This window comes from Prunus avium, chromosome 3 (genome assembly GCF_965620075.1).
Source record: "Prunus avium chromosome 3, drPruAviu1.hap1.1, whole genome shotgun sequence".
NCBI lineage: Eukaryota > Viridiplantae > Streptophyta > Magnoliopsida > Rosales > Rosaceae > Prunus > Prunus avium.
Genome location: NC_142286.1, coordinates 21,866,098 through 21,878,200, shown reverse-complemented (window position 1 = coordinate 21,878,200; position 12,103 = coordinate 21,866,098).

The window sequence follows — 12,103 nt, the reverse complement described above, 5'->3', positions numbered from 1 at the left end:
ATCACAATCTAAGTTCCACACATGATTCAAGAGTGTGCAAAGCTTACAATGACATCCTTAAGTGTAGTGTGTGAATGCCAAATCAGAACAACACCTGCAACTCAAATAAGTACATGCGCACACACTTAAAGCACAATCAAGAATTTCGAGCCCCATAAGCTCATTATGAAATCAGCTCTCCACAGTAATACCACACATTACCAAGGATCAAAAGGACTTTACAAGGGTTGTAATGAGGCTTAGGGTAGTGGTTGAATGAAAGAGGAGACATGGAGATATAACAACATTTTGAGCACAACTAAAGCATAGGTAAAAGCATGAGAGATTACTGAACTTTGTAACAAGCAAGGAACACATACATGAGCAGATTTTCAACATAATTTCAGCACCTTCAAATGTGTTATTTGGCCTAATTTTGTGGCTCTTTACCCTAGATCACCATGATCTTTCCTTATAACACCCTAGGGCCGTGACTACATTGGTCACACTTCATTACCTCTTTTGATTAGTTAACAATACCCCAAAACTTATTTCTTTTCAACACTTGGGTTACAGCACTAATGACTCAGTTTTGCTCCAAAAACCTTGCAATCTTTATGACTCTCCTTTAAAGATAGCTTTAATTGCTCAAAGAATAGGTAAAGATAAGAAACAGAGATTTATTATGGTAGAAATGGTTTACACAAAGAAAGGCTTAACGTAGGCTCAAATGGATTGACTAGGGATGAATACATGTAGAGGGATGGTTAGAAAGGCTCAAACGATTTAAACATGGCCTAAATCACTTCCTAAGCATTGTATGGCAACAGAATGTCTCAAGAGATATTCAAATAAGTTCTAGAGCATGAAACCAAGATCATGAAATAAGCAAAATTGCATAACATCTCCAAGTAGCAAGAAATTGGACTAACTTGGCAAAGTGCTCAATAAGTGCAAGGATGGCATGCAAGACAAAGTTCACTCAGAATCACACATAGGCCTTAAACAATGACTATCAATTTCTGAAAAAACCATATTAGTATTAAATCCAAGTCTTATCATAGGTGTTTGGAAGGATAACGAAACAACACACAAAATCCTGCGTTATTAGACACTAGACACACTTAAAAATTTTAAAATTTGACAATAAAACAACATAACTGAATCCTTCCCCCCAAACTTAAATGAAACATTGTCCTCAATGTTTAGAGTATAAGAACAAGCAATGCCTCATAAATGAAAGGAAAGAAGATAAGGAAAAGACATAACCAAATGTTAGAGTTCAGAAAACAACTCCCCTTTGAAGCGATTAGGACGCAAGCAAGCTCCTTGCACGTTCTATCTTCTCCTCATCACCTTGGGTTGCCTCCCAAGAAGCGCTAAGTTTTATGTCTTCAGCCGGACGTCCAAACTTTGGTGAGCTTCAAGAGAGTGGTGGAGGCTCCTTGAGTGCTTGAGACTCAATATTGGCATCAAAGTTGGCATCAAAGTAAGGTTTCAACCGATGTCCGTTCACCTTGAAGGTGCTGCCATCCTTAATATTTTGAATCTCCACTGCGCCATGATCAAACACATTAGTAATAACAAAAGGGCCAATCCACCGAGAACGAAGCTTACCTGGGAAGAGCTTAAGGCGTGAATTGAATAAGAGAACCTTCTGCCCTTCCTCAAACGTCTTCCTAAGAATCTTCTTGTCATGATACTGCTTTGTTTTCTCCTTATAAAGCTTAGCGTTCTCATACGCCTCATGTCGCAACTCCTCCAACTCATTGAGTTGAAGCCTCCTCTTTTCACCAGCAGCTTTCATGTCAAAATTGAATGCCTTGATCGCCCAATAAGCCCTGTGCTCAAGCTCCACTGGTAAGTGACAAGGTTTACCAAAAACAAGTCTATATGGAGACATACCTATGGGGGTCTTATAAGCTGTCCTATAAGCCCACAATGCATCCTCCAAACGCATGTACCAATCCTTCCTTGTGGTGTTCACTGTCTTCTCAAGTATGTGCTTAATCTCCCTATTGCTTATCTCAACCTGCCCACTAGTTTGAGGATGGTAGGGTGTTGCCACCTTATGCTTGATTCCATACTTCTTCAAGAGTGCTGCAAAAGCTTGGTTAACAAAATGGGAGCCACCATCACTAATGATTGCTCTTGGTGTGCCAAACCTTGTAAAAATATTTCCTCTGAGAAAACTGATCACAATCTTAGCATCATTAGTTCTAGTGGCAATGGCTTCCACCCATTTGGAAACATAATCGACAGCAACTAATATATATTCAAATCCATAAGAAGTAGGAAAAGGGCCCATGAAATCAATTCCCCAAACATCAAATATATCAATGACTAAGATATTAGTGAGAGGCATCTGATTTCTAGCATGCAAATTACCCATCCGTTGGCATCTATCACATGAAGCACAAAATGTATAAGCATCCTTAAAAAGGGTAGGCCAAAAGAAACCTGATTGTAGCACTTTGTTGGCAGTCTTCTTTGCTCCAAAATGGCCTCCGCATGCATGGGAGTGACAAAACTCTAGAATGCTCTTAAAATCACCTTCAGGCACACACCTTCGAATTACTTGGTCCGGACAATGCTTGAATAGGTATGGATCATCCCAAAAGTAGTATCTTGCTTGTTTCCTAAGCTTGTCACGTTGGAATGTAGATAACCCTGTAGGGAGTTCGTTAGTGCATAAGTAGTTAACAATATCAGCAAACCAAGGCAATGGATTAAGAGAATTCAAAGCACAAATAGAGAAGAGTTGCTCATCAGGGAAGCTTTCACGCAATGGCAGTGAATCCTCCTCTTCATTAGATACATGCACCAATCTACTCAAGTGATCAGCCACCACATTCTCACTTCCTTTTCTATCTTTTATCTCCAAGTCAAACTCTTGCAACAAGAGGATCCATCTAATGAGGCGTGGCTTGGCATCCTTTTTAGCTAACAAGTATTTCAATGCTGCATGATCAGTGTAAACAATGACCTTGTTAGTAATCAAATAAGATCTGAACTTCTCTAAAGCAAATATGACAGCTAATAACTCCTTCTCTGTGGTGGAATAGTTGAGTTGGGCATCGTTGAGGGTTCTACTAGCATAGTAGATGGCATGTGGCTTCTTATCAACTCGCTGCCCCAAAACAGCTCCAACAGCATAATCTGAGGCGTCACACATCAGTTCAAAAGGCAAGCTCCAATCCGGTGGCATAATGATTGGGGCAGTTGTGAGCATCATTTTCAAAGCATTGAAAGCATTCTCACAGTTTTGATCAAACACAAAATCCATGTCCTTGGCAAGGAGATTGCACAAAGGCCTTGCAATCTTAGAAAAATCTTTAATGAAACGCCTATAGAAACCTGCATGGCCAAGGAAAGAACGTACTTCTTTGACAGAAGTAGGTGAGGGCATAGAAGCAATCAAATCAATCTTAGCTTTATCTACCTCAATTCCATTACTAGAGATGACATGACCAAGAACTATGCCTTGGTTAACCATAAAATGACATTTTTCCCAATTAAGCACAAGGTTATTTTGTTCACATCTAGCCAACACCTTAGATAAGTTATGCAAACATTGATCAAAAGAATCACCAAAGACAGAGAAGTCATCCATGAATACCTCAATAAACCTTTCTACCATGTCGGAGAAAATGCTCATCATGCACCTTTGGAAAGTGGCTGGGGCGTTGCAAAGACCAAAGGGCATCCTCCTATAAGCAAAAGTACCAAAGGGACATGTGAAGGTTGTCTTCTCTTGATCTTCTGGGGCTATGGCGATTTGGTTGTAACCTGAATATCCATCAAGGAAGCAATAGTGGCTATGGCCAGCCAATCTCTCAAGCATTTGATCAATAAATGGAAGAGGGAAGTGATCCTTGCTTGTTGCTGTGTTGAGCTTCCTATAATCAATGCAAACTCTCCAGCCCGTGGTCATCCGTGTTGGTACAAGCTCGTTTGCTTCATTCTTCACCACTGTGATACCTGATTTCTTGGGGACAACTTGTATTGGGCTCACCCATTTACTGTCAGAAATAGGGTAAATAATACCAACATCTAAAAGCTTCATTACTTCTTTCCTTACCACCTCCTTCATGTTTGGATTGAGACGTCTTTGGGCATCCCTCTTAGGCACTGCATTGTCCTCCAATAGTATCCTATGCATGCACGATGTTGGGCTTATGCCTTTGATATCTGCAATGCTCCATCCAATCGCAGTTTTGTGCTCTTTTAGAACCCTCAAAAGCTTCTTCTCATCATTTGGTTCGAGGTGTGAGGCAATGATAACAGGTAGAGTCTCACTCTCACCTAAATAAGCATATTTAAGGTGTGTTGGCAATTGCTTTAATTCCAACTCCGGTGCCTGCACAATAGAAGGTAAAACCTTATTAGTAGGTGCGGGTAAAGATTCAAATTGGTTTGCATACCTCTTTCCCACTTCTATGTAGCTATCCATGCTGCAAACAAGCTCAAGAAGTAAAGGAGAGATCACAGCCTCTAATCTGTCCACTTCTTCTTTCCTTATGCTTTGTGTGATGCATGCTTCAATAGGCTCCAAATAACTCATTGGCAGTGCTTCTTTCACCATATTATCAATTGCATCAAGCTGGAAAACTTCATGCTCATCACTTGGAAACTTGGAGGCTTCAAACACTTTGAATGCTATTGTCTCATCAAACACGTTCATAGTCAATGTACCCTTCTTCACATCAATAATTGCACCGGCAGTTGCCATGAATGGACGACCAAGAATGAGTGGTAACTGATTGTCATGAATTGGTGCTTCTTCCATTTCCAACACCAAGAAATCAGCTGGCAAAATCAGCTCTTCTACCTTCACCAAAACATCTTCTAGAATGCCCCTAGGGTACCTGATAGTTCTATCTGCCAATTGAATGCTCACAGATGTGGCTTGCAACTCACCAAGGTTAAGTTTCTCATAAACATGATATGGCATAAGGTTAATGGATGCACCAAGATCAAGCAAAGCTTTTTGAAACTTAAAATCACTGTTGTTAATATTATGTTAACTCGCAATTGTACGGGGCAATTAGTAGTATAGCAAGACAAGTACGAGGTCGTACCCACGAAGACTGAGAAGTTAAAACTAGTTATGTACTTAGATTACCAAATTCAAGAAAGTAGGAGGTTATGTCTAAAACAGAATTTAAAACAAGAGTGGTTGTGATTGTTGAACAAAAGAAGCAAAATGAAATTGCAAACAAAAACAAGTAAACAAATGTAACAAAGAGTGGTTTTAAGAGTTGGAAAACAGATTTTGAGACTAGGGCATTCGAATCACCATAACAATTCAATTCTGGGTTATAAAGATTCAAGTAACAAGTCTAATTCAGATTCAAAGATTGATTCTAGCTAAAGTATGATTAGGCCATGGTGTTTGGTCCTAACCTTGTGTTCCTAATTCCCTAATTTGATCATTTGTTGTCTAACCTAAAATTAAGCATTAGGAACCCATTAAGCATAGAAGAACATTTTAAACAACCAAGTATGTATCTAATCCCTGTTGTCGAATGTCCATACATACTCTTCCTATTCATAGTTCAATTCGAATTAAAGCATGGTGTATACTCTTAATTCAAACCAAGATAGTTAACAAACAAGTTCTAATGGTGATCAATCATTCAAACAAGCATGTTAACTTATAAGCATAATGAATAAGAACATGAATCATGAATCAAACTTGAAACTCCAAACTTATAAACCCAGAATATTCATGTTAGGTTACATCGAAGCCCTAGTTATGGATTTAGCTACTCATAATGGAAAAGAGACTTGAACAGAAATGAGAAAACATAATGAATGCAATAAGAGTAGAAGAACCCTTTTTCTGAAGTTCTTGTGGTGTCCAAGGCTTCTCCAAGTGCTTCTCCACTTCTAATGCTTCTCCAAGAGCTTCCCCACTTCTAGAAAGATGTATGAAGGATATGGAGGTGATTTGGGATGAGTTTGAGTGAGTGGTGATGGCTAAGGAAGATGAAATTCGTAGGGAAATGGAAGAGAAGAAAGCTGGAGTTGTTTTGGTGATTGTTGGAGTGTTTGGGATTGTGAGAGTGTTTGAGGATGGTTGGAGTGAATTGTGGGGTTGTGAATCCCAGGATTTTTTGTGTCTTGAATGTGGAATGGATGTGGTATTTATAGGGAGAGGGGAGTGATAAATCTGAATTCAATATGGCTAATGCATACAACACTTGCATTATAAAAGATGAATTGGTTGATGCACTTCACTAATGCATACAACACTTGCATTATAAAATCTGAATTGGTTGATGCACTTCACCAATAAATCCCACCAGCAGCCCTAGCTCATCTTCATGTCACAATGACCAAGCTTCCAACTAGCTACAATAGCTCATGCCTAGCTCACCATGACCAAGCTTCCAACCAGCTCATCCTCATGTCAGCATGACCAGCAACTTCAAGGGCTTACAACTTGGGCTTCTCTTAAGCAAATGATGACTTTAAGATGTCCATTGTGAAGTTCAGAATGTGTATGATCCAACCACACAAGTATTGGCCCAATCCAAGCTCGGAGGAGGAAGTTAAGGCCGAAACAAATTGCTAACTCGTTTTGCTCGCTGACAAAAATCCATCCTGAGCATGGTTCAGTGTTTGCTAGGTTACGGCCTCCAGAGTTATTCAATGGGGCTGCAATTTGGATATGTTATAGTACACACCCATTGGAACAACTTTCATGAAGAATGCGGCCTCATCCGAGCTGTGTAGATTGCTGAAACAGATCTTGCAATGTGACCCACGAAACTGGACTGTAGGAAAAATGAGTTTGTCTTTAAGCTCTTCTTCCATTCATCCAAATTAGGCCTTAACATGCTTGAATTGCATGAATTATGCTCTCTTGCTCTATTGGCCTACAAAACACACAAATAGAGGCAAATAACTCAGAATTATAGGAAACTAAGCAAAAGAAGTAAGTAAATTGGGCATGTATATGTATGAAATTATGAGCTTAACACACCCCCAAACCTAGATTTTGCTAGTCCTCGAGCAAAACAAAAGAAAAACAAAGGTAAAAACAAAACAAGAAGTTAACTAGACCACTTTCGTAGGTAACTCGATTGCATTGAGCGTATGCAATAAGCCTTTAAACCTCTAGGTATCCCTAGTAGGAGGAGTTGTGTCTCCTGAGGGTTTAACAGATACGATACCCACAAACGTTTTTCTAACTCTACAAAACAAAATGGTTAGAAAAACAACTTTGAAATCAACTAATGAAAATGAAAGAAAGTTTTAGTCATACCTCCAACACCATAGAGTTGCCAAGATAGGTCATCAATTAGTGTGTACAAGTGGAAGCTATAGCTCAAAGGCACACAGTTTCAAAGCAAGCACACTCAAACCTTGAATAGAGAACATGCTTCGACTCTAATTCTCACAGATAACACTCAATCACTCAGAACCTATGTTTTAATTCTCTCAAGAAAGCATAAGTGAGTGTATGAAATAGAAGCACAAATTTGGTTAGATCTCATGAAAGGAATTAAATACGAAGAATAGAGATACACACAAACTTACCAGCACCCATGAATACATCCTCAAAGATCAGCTAGGTCTTTCACAATGTTGTAATGAAAGGCTAAGGTTTAGGGGAAATGGAAGAATTGGAAGGAAAAACAAATAACTTAAGAACATACCAAGGTTGCATGCTTCATTAATCTGCAAGGCATCATTGATTTAGATTGGCATGGCAGCAAACTTCATGGTATCACCTGGCATAGACTTTATTTTTCACACTTAGATCATATTGAAACACTTTCATCTTTGCTGATTTGATCTGCATCTTCTTTACTTTATTGCACAGATTCACACAAAATTTTTATTTAGGTACATGGCTGCAACTTCCTTGCTTCAAACTTTATGTTGGCAAACCTTGGTATATTTCTAAGTTACTAGGGTATGGCTACAATAGGTCAAGTATCTCAGATTGAGATACAAAGGTAGGGAAATGATGAGGGTGATAGAAGAAAAAGGCTTTAAGTGTTTGGCTTCAAGAGGGCTAATGGAACACACATATGGGTAGGGTGAAAAGAAAGCACATAGAATAGTTATACACACATAGCCTAGCATCACTTCAATGAGTTCATTCATGAATGAGAGCAAGCACATGATATCTGTAAAAGAGAATCATCCTTAGTATTCAATCAAAATGAAATGATGAGATCAATTAGAGTGAATTGAAGAAAATAAGTATGGATGAGAAATAGAACACTTTAAACCCTCTCAAGAAAGCAATTAGGCTCGATATAGCTCACTAGGGTAGTCTCCACTATTTTCCTTCAAGAATTTGAGCATGGTACTTTAGCCACCAGAATTCTAAGAGCAAAAGCTTTGTGAAGTGCAAAATTCTGATATGAAAACCTCAAATAGCAGCTCCATAGCATTGATTGTATGACATTCTTTAAAAAAAAAAAAAAAAAAAAAATAGTGACAAGAGAACGAAAATTGAAAACACAAATGGATAAGAAAATTGAAATTGAAAACCTTCCCCCCAGACCTGAATTAAACATTGTCCTTAATGTGAAAGCATACAAAAGATGATTGAGAACAAACAAATGATAAAGGGAAAAGTTTAGAAGAAGGTTTAGGAAAAATAAAAAATAAAAAAAAAATGAATAAATAAGCAACTCATGGATGACCAGTTAAGGGCCTCAGAAAACACAGCCAGGGGATCCGGGAAGGTTGGAGGGGTCACAATGGTCCCGCTTAAAACCCAAACTTCTTAGACACCGAAGGTGTCGCCTAAAGAACTCCTAGACACTGTATTGACGGAGGTGCTCACTGGGGTTACCAAAAGTTAGCTTATATGAAATTTTTTTATTTTATTTTTATATTTATTTATTTATAAAAAGGAACAGAAACTTAAAATGACTAAAATAAAAACAAAACAAGTAAAGAGAAAGGATAGAAATGCTCCCCCTTGATGCGATTAGGTCGATTGCTACCAAGCACCTTCTTCTTGAACACATGGGTTGCCTCCCAAGAAGCGCCTTAGTTACTGTCTTGGCAAGACATTGTGCAATCAGCTAAGTTGATGGTACGAAGGGAAGTTGATCTACCACATGGCCAGTTTGGATGCCAGCTGAAACTCCCTCATAGAATGGCTTTAAACGTTGTCCATTTACTTTGAAAGTCGAGCCATCTTTAGGGTTTTGAATCTCCACAGCTCCATGGGGAGAAACATTGACCACGGTGAATGGGCCTTGCCATCTAGACTTCAATTTTCCTGGAAAGAGACGCAAACGTGAGTTAAACAAAAGAACTGACATACCTTTGGAGAACTCTTTCCGTTGAATGTTTCTGTCATGGTAACTCTTGGTTCGTTCTTTGTAAAGCTTTGCATTCTCATAAGACTCATGTCTAATTTCTTCCAATTCATTGAGCTGAAACTTTCTTGCATGGCCTGCCTTGTCTAGATCAAAATTTAACTTCTTGATGGCCCAAAAAGCATTGTGTTCAAGCTCCATTGGCAGGTGACAAGCTTTCCCAAACACAAGACGATAAGGGCTCATTCCAATGGGAGTCTTATATGCAGTCCTATAAGCCCATAATGAATCATTGAGCTTGGCTGCCCAATCTTTCCTTGTATTGTTCACCACCTTCTCCAGGATGTGCTTAATTTCTCTATTGCTTATTTCCACTTGACCAGAAGTTTGCGGATGATATGGTGTAGAGACTCGATGGGTGATGTTGTACTTTTTCATGAGTGCTTCGAATGGCTTGTTACAGAAGTGGCTGCCTCCATCACTAATGACAGCCCTTGGAGTACCAAACCTTGTGAAAATATTATCCTTCAAGAACTTCAGCACCACCTTATAATCATTGGTTTTGGTGGCTATGGCTTCCACCCATTTAGACACATAATCAACAGCAACAAGTATGTAAGTATAACCAAAGGAAGATGGGAATGGTCCCATGAAATCAATACCCCACACATCGAAGAGCTCCACAACAAGTATGTTATTCAATGGCATTTCATTCCTGCGACTTATGTTCCCCATCCTTTGGCACCTATCACACTTAACACAAAAATTAAACGCATCTTTGAATAGAGTGGGCCAAAAGAAACCAGATTGCAGAATTTTAAGTGCTGTTTTCTTAGCTCCAAAGTGACCTCCACAAGCCAATTCGTGGCTATGCCTAAGTATGCTTTCTTGCTCTTCTTCTGGAACACATCTTCTGATGAGTTGATCCGGGCAATGCTTGAATAAGAAAGGTTCATCCCAGACATAATGTTTCACCATGGAAAAGAACTTCTTCTTGTCCTGAGAAGTTAGATCATTTCTAAGAACACCACAAGTAAGATAATTAACAAAATCAGCATACCATGGCTCTTTGACTTGGGCAGCATATAGTTGTTCATCAGGGAAAGTCTCATTCAAGGGTAGCATAGCTCCTCCTTTTTCTTCAACCACAATTCTGCTCAAATGATCAGCTACCACATTCTCACATCCCTTCTTATCTCGAATCTCCAAATCGAATTCTTGCAGCAAGAGAATCCATCTAATCAAGCGTGGTTTGGCATCCTTCTTAGTGAGCAAGTATCTAAGAGCTGCATGGTCAGAATAAACAATTACTTTAGAACCAACAAGGTAAGAACGAAATTTTTCTAAAGCAAAAACCACAGCAAGCAACTCCTTCTCTGTTGTGGAGTAGTTGATTTGAGCATCATTCAAGGTCCAGCTAGCATAATGAATCACATGGGGCAGCTTGTTCTTCTTTTGACCTAAAACTGCACCAATAGCAAAGTCAGAGGCATCACACATTATTTCAAATGGTAAAGACCAATCCGGAGCTATGATAATAGGGGCTGAAGTTAGCTCCCTCTTCAAGGTAGTAAAAGCTTCCATGCAAGCTTCATTAAACTCAAAAACAGCATCCTTAGCAAGGAGATTACACAATGGCCTTGTAATGCTTGAGAAATTTTTGATGAACCTTCTATAGAATCCAGCATGACCTAGAAAGCTTCTAATTCCTTTAACAGAGGTAGGGGGTGGAAGATTTGAGATGAGGTCGATCTTGGCTTTATCCACTTCGATTCCCTTGCTTGAAATCACATGGCCTAGCACAATGCCTTGTCTCACCATGAAGTGACACTTCTCCCAATTCAAAATCAGATTTGTTTCCTGGCATCTTTTAAGCACTAGAGACAAGTGGTGAAGACAATTATCAAAAGAGGAACCAAAAACTGAAAAATCATCCATAAATACCTCAATGAATCGTTCCACCATATCTGAAAAGATTGACATCATGCATCTTTGGAAAGTTGCTGGGGCATTGCACAAACCGAATGGCATCCTTCTATAAGCAAACGTACCAAATGGGCATGTGAATGTGGTTTTCTCTTGGTCTTCCGGAGCAATGGGAATTTGATTATAACCTGAAAAACCATCAAGAAAACAATAGTAAGCATGGCCAGATAAACGTTCAAGCATTTGATCAATAAAAGGCAAGGGGAAATGATCTTTTCTAGTGGATGTGTTCAACTTCCTGTAATCAATGCAAACTCTCCAACCAGTGACAGTTCGTGTAGGAACTAGCTCATTCTTCTCATTCTTCACAACGGTGATTCCGGACTTCTTTGGAACAACTTGCACAGGGCTCACCCACTTAGAATCTGAAATTGGGTAGATGATTCCTACATCGAGTAGCTTTAAAACTTCAGCTCTAACCACCTCTTTCATATTGGGATTTAGCCTCCTTTGGGCATCACGAGATGGTTTGCTGTCTTCTTCCATTAAAATCCGGTGCATGCACATGCTTGGACTAATTCCTTTGATGTCTGCTATGGTCCACCCAATGGCTGTTTTATGCTCTTTTAGAACTTTAATTAAGCTCTCTTCTTCATGTGAGGAGAGACCTGCAGCAATTATAACAGGGAGAGTTTCGTTAGCACCCAAATATGTATATTTAAGATTATTGGGAAGAGGTTTAAGTTCTAGCTTTGGTGGGATGACAATGGATGGCTCCAATTTCGCGGATGATGGTCCAAGAGGCTCGATTGGTGGCCTAAAGGATGGTGGGTATGGCGGAAACACTTCTAAGGCAGCCACCACTTCTTGGAACTCCGGTTCACAAAGATCTTCCTCTTCTT